Source organism: Tupaia chinensis, unplaced genomic scaffold (genome assembly GCF_000334495.1).
Source record: "Tupaia chinensis unplaced genomic scaffold, TupChi_1.0 Scaffold144806_1, whole genome shotgun sequence".
Taxonomy (NCBI): domain Eukaryota; kingdom Metazoa; phylum Chordata; class Mammalia; order Scandentia; family Tupaiidae; genus Tupaia; species Tupaia belangeri.
The window spans coordinates 103,152-108,976 of NW_006204667.1; the positions used below are offsets into that span (position 1 = coordinate 103,152).

At 43.1% G+C, this 5,825-nt stretch overlaps 1 pseudogene; it reads left to right on the top strand.

Moving 5' to 3' along the window:
- The first annotated feature begins 1,592 nt into the window (after positions 1-1,592).
- On the top strand, positions 1,593-5,283 carry LOC102487422 (protein BUD31 homolog pseudogene; annotated as a pseudogene).
- Positions 5,284-5,825: the final 542 nt, after the last annotated feature.

Consider the following 5,825-nt stretch of genomic DNA (forward strand, 5'->3'; position numbering starts at 1 on the left):
GAATTGTGTAAGCAGTGTTTGTAAACCCAGTGCCAAGTACAAGGCTTGTGCCTCAGACTGGTTTGTTGAATAAATAATAACTAAACTCTGGGGCCTTCTAGAGAGCATAACAAAGGCAGCCATTTCCATGGTGTGACCCCAGGAGCACACGGAATCGTCCCCGTGTACCAGCACCTGGCCCGTCAGTCTGCTCCACCAAGCGCTTTCCTTCTGCTCCACTCTGAGTTTGCTTTTGGTGAGCTTTTGGTGGCGCAGCAGAAGTGGAGACCCTTTCTCCAGCAGCTCTCTGCTACAATGTACATGGCAAGGAAGGAGAGGCGACTTTTTAACATCGATTCTTAACTTTGGGTCAGATGGTCACCGAGGAAGGCTTGTGAGCACAGCCCTTGGCATGGCATACATGGGGCAGTGGGTGGCAAAGGGAAGAGAAAGGTGTTAGGGTGCGGGGAGGTACCAGGGGTTAGGAGGCAGTCATATAACGGGAACAACAGCCACAACAGTCATGCGACACCTTGCTTCTGCTGAGTGTCTACATTGTACCCGTCACAGTTCCAAGCCCTCTGTTGGTACTAATCTACTTTGTTTTCATTGCCAACTCTCTGAGAGCACAGCCCATTCTAAGGGGCTGGTGGACACCCAAAGTTTACCTTGGCCTTGAGCCCTGGACAGAGAGCAATAGTGAGAAGGAAATGAGAAGAACCTGAGCAGCAATGTGACAGGCATAGTTGCTGGAAAGGTCAAGAAGAGCGTGGGAGAAAATCCTCATTGTGTGATGAGCCACATCTTCAACTCTCCCATCTAGTCCCTTATGCTTATAAATATGGATCATTATGTGAGAAAATAAAATAGAAGATTACTGGTACTAACAATGCGTCATAATATATAGTAACTACAGAGGACGTGAGAATGTATATTAGCTCTTATAAAGTAATTTTAAAAATGCAGAGATCATATTAACTAGAACTGTTCTGAGATGGAGATTTTATTTTAATTGTGAGAGAAAAATGCAGAGATCATATTAACTAGAACTGTTCTGAGATGGAGATTTTATTTTAATTGTGAGAGAAAAATGCAGAGATCATATTAACTAGAACTGTTCTGAGATGGAGATTTTATTTTAATTGTGAGAGAAAAATGCAGAGATCATAATAACTAGAACTGTTCTGAGATGGAGATTTTATTTTAATTGTGAGAGAAAAATGCAGAGATCATAATAACTAGAACTGTTCTGAGATGGAGATTTTATTTTAATTGTGAGAGAGTATATAAGCTTGATAGAGAAAGACAGACGGGGAGAGAGAGGGGAGAAAGCACCCCCTCCCATGGGGCAGGATCACACCACAATCCTTTCTCCTTCATTTCTCCATTCTGTCAGGAATCTGGACATATATGTACCTGGTGTGTTCTTTAAGCTGTCTTAGGCAAAAATTTGGACTGTAGAAGACCATGTGGTATCCAGCTTTCTTAACTACTAGGCTACAGGGCCAGCCCTTGAAATTGAGATTTAAATTGGGTATTGAGGTCAATAGTGTAGCGGCTACCCCAGGTACAGGGTCTTCTGATTTTTGCAAATTATCTTGTTGGAGAAAAAAATGCCTAAAGACAAAAGAAGCCAGAAAACTCCCCCAGATGGCTGGGAGTGGATTGAGCCAACACTGGATGAATTAGATCAAAAGATGAGAGAAGTTGAAACAGAACCTCATGAGGAGAAGAGGAAAGTGGAATTCTGTGGCCCTTCAGGATCCATCACCAGAAAACCCGCTTTTACAAGTGGAAAGCCATAAGCAGAGAATTATATGAATGCTGTGTCAGAGAAGGCTTTGCAGTCAAAAACCTGACTGCAAAATGGAAAAAGCGAAGCTATGAAGACCTGTGCCGCATGTGGTGCATTCAGACACGGGACACCAATCTGGGGACAAACTGCATCAGCCAGGTTCCCAAAAGCAAGCTGGAAGTGGACTGCATCACCGAGTGCCCCCACGGTGGCTGCCGCGGTTGCTCTGGCTGGGGCTCGCAGGCCCGGACCCTTCTCTACCCTGAACTTTGGACTTGGCAGGTTCCTCTCTGTCATGTCCCCCTTTTTCCTGGGAGCAGTTCTCACTGAGCAGTGCCCAGGCCTGAGTTGGAGCATGGTCTCTACAGGTGAAAGCTTTGGTGTTCATCAGCTGTGATTTGTAGAAATAAAATCTTTAAACTCTTAATAAATAAATAAGTACGGTATTGAGGCAATGATCCGCACCATGGTCACTCATACTGTCGTCCACAGATGAGCATATAGTTGTCTCTTCAAAGTTAGTTAGAAATGCAAAATTAAGAAAAATATATTTTATTGAACCTTATTTATTTATTTATTTAAATTTGACCAGAGAGAAACAGAGGGAGAGAGGGAGGGAAATAATAAAGCAAGCCACCAGGTCTGGGACTCAAACTGCAGTCGGCCACACGGGAGTCCAGTGCCCTTAACCATCATACCACCTGCTGGCTCCTAGAAATGCAAAATTTAAGCCCTACCTCAGAACTGCTGAATCAGAATCTATAATTTAACACAGTCTCCAAATGATGTGATTTAAAATTTGAGTATCATTACTGTGGAGTATCAAGTAAGAAAATGTCAAGGGAGGCTTCCTGGCTTTGGGGCAGTGGGTAGTGCCTTCACGGGACAATTGGTGAAGCTAGGACCCCCTTGAGGTTGAGAGCTCTGAGCTGGGGTCCCTACTTGAAGCTTCTGGCTATCACTAAGAGGTTTCTCCAAGATGGAGCAGGGGAATAGAAACTTTCCTAGGTATTTCTCTGGTGATATCTCAATCACCTACTTATTTCCCCATGATTGGGTTTGCCAGTTCCCTGCTACCTACCATGTGTATTTCTCTCCACCCAGCTCTACCCTCTGGATCTAAAAGTGAGACGAGAGAAGAATGATGAGGGAGAAGCTTAGAGAGTCACAGTTGCTTTTTGTTAGACCGTTTCATACCTCACTGACTCCAGAGTAAAAACAAACTCTTAGGAACAAATGAAGGAAACCTGATTAACAAATTGAAGTTGTCCTCAACACTCAACCCATGGAGACCTAGAAAAAAACATGGCGGCAGATAAACCCACTTTGATATTACTTACCATTGTCGTTTTTATCTTCTTTTAATAAGTAGGTGTTCGATGTTCGTGCTTTACCCGCATGAGTTATTTATCCTTAGACTAACTATAAGAAGATGTTGTTATCGCTGTATGTCTATTACAAAAATGGAAATTCAAGGAATAAATTTGAGTGCCGAGTTGGGGTTCTAATACAGGGCTGATTACAGAGCCTGTGGTACTTACCCTAACCTGAATTTCTGCTCAGTCACCATCCTTTTTCTCTCTTTCTCTTTTTAAAATAATGCCCTGTTAAACATTCCTAGGAAGGAACTTTTTTTTCTTCTGCAACCCCAGTTTTCTCACCTATAAGTATCACATGTTGAAATGGATACTTTTTGAGAAACTATCAAGCTATGGTTCTATAATTTACTAAACATACCTAGGAGAGAGAAACTTTCTACCCTCTGAAGGCTTGTAACTGAATCTATGGAAAGAACTAATAGATTAGCAGAAGAAAATCAGTTGAATTATGTGCATTCATACAGCAACCCCGTAAAACATGAGACTCAGGAAGGGTCAAACGATTGGAGCATCCTAAGCTACCCAAAGGAGTAGGAGCCCGAGGCTGCTGAGGGTGGTGGTGACACAAGTTGTAGGAGCGTGAACAAAGGTCATGTGTGGTGAGCAAAGGATTTTTTGCTATGCTGACAAAAATGCTCGAAAGTGATAAAGGTTGTCTTGGAGCAGCCCTCGGAAGAATGTGTAATAGCCCGTGACCGAGCCGGGCATGGCATTGACCTCTAGTCTCCTCTCTAGTGATAGAAGTTCGTTCCCTGATTGACGAGACTCCCGGGGAGGGCATTCACGACAACTGAGCTCTTTCTGTCTTTAGTCAGATAAGGGGACATGGAGAAAGCCCCTCCTTGTGGATCTAGGGAGAAAGATAGGTGAGACCAGAGAGCGGGAGGGCCGAGAGACCTTGCTTCTGAGGCCTCATAACCCACTTCAGTTAAAGTGCTCGCCAGATGAAAGCACCATATTTGGGCTCATTTCTGAGCCCAAACAAAGGGACTCCTACACTAGCAGATATCCAGGTACTTAACTTTAAGGTTTGTTCAAATAATAAACGTAACCTAACCAAAGAGTGACGAGCCTCCAGTTGTTACTAATTTTTAATTTACTCCTACAGAAGGCATCTTTTGCCTCTCAGTGTCACAAAGAGTCAACTTATAAAACCCAAACTGAGTGTCCATGACATAAGCTTTATTCATGGCCTTGGAATGCTCAGTGGGAGATAAGCTTGCAAATCAACTTCTCACTCCTTTTGAGCTAGGGAGTTTAAGATATTGTGAATGGGGTAATGAGGGGAAGGAATAGAGTAACGGAAGGGAGAAATACAAGGAGATTTTCCTGGAAAAAGGTGAGGAGTTCTGGAAATCCAAAATCTACTACCTTTCCTTTCCTTTCAAGGACTCTTCCCCGTGGTTTTCTGGGAGATTGTAAACTGTGATGGTACTGGTAGGTTTGACATTTTTATACTTAGGACCTTGTGAGGAGGTCTGAGGTCTTCCAGAGGTCATTATGGCAGCCATCTTGAATCCCACCAGTTTAGGCTGGTGTGTAGACGGGGGCATTATCCAATCTGCCTCCTGTTACGTAAAGAGAACACTGGAAGGGTTGGGTGTGGTATGAGCACAGGTGATACAGTGAGTGACACAGAACACACAGAATTCATTCCTACGTGATCCCAACCTGCTGTATTTCTTTTGTTTTTTTTTTCTTGTTGTTTGTCTCTGGTTGATGCATAAGGCTTGGAAAACTGACACGGGAAGGGCTTCAGCCCACAGCGTAGGCGTGGGTAGAAAAGGGGTAGAAAGGAGGAGCTTTGGAGAGAAAGTTGCTGAGCCAAACAGAGGGAATGTGTGGGCTAAGATGTGCCCTATCCTTCTAGTGATTAACAACGTGAAAAAAAGATGAATGAAAACTCATTAATACGGTATATTGTAAATACGGAAGAAGAGAGTGATGGTGGGAACCTGGTGTGGAGAACTGTGGACATTTCCCGCCATGATTCTGTTTCCCGATTAGAAAGCAGAGCTAGCCTCCCTCTTCGCATCACCCCAGAGCTTCAAACACGACACTTTTGCAGAAGACTCCCGTGAAGTATTCCTGATTGAATCTTTTCCACAGCAGACTATCAAGTTACGTTAGTTATAAGAGTATGTGAAAAGAAAAGCAATATTTTCAGATACTGATTTAATGTGTCTTAAAATGTAAAGGGTTGCACTGAGAAAGTACACAGTGTCTTCAAAACGTAGAAAGAAGACTGGCTTGAGAGATTAGAAAAGGCAAGAGCAAACGATGCAAACATTATGTAATGGTGTGTATAAGCACCTTTAATAATATATTAGCCTGTAGGGCCTTTATTGATCCAAATCAAACACCAGGAATACGTAAGCCCAATGTAACATGGTCGTGCAAATGCAAAATAAAACCTATACTGCATCAGATAAGAGTAGGTACCTCCCCTTCTAATGAGAAGCCAGAGTACAATTAATGAAAGCTATGTAAATGTGCTTTGGGCTGTTAGGATTACAAAGAGAGTTCAGGGCTGGGGATAAAGAACCGGGAGAATAGGATCCACAATCAATTACAGAGAAGGCCCTCGTATCTCGGACAAGCACACACGTTTTGATATCTCATCAGGGAACCAATTGCATGCAGACACCTTTTGGAAGAAAGATGTAGGAACA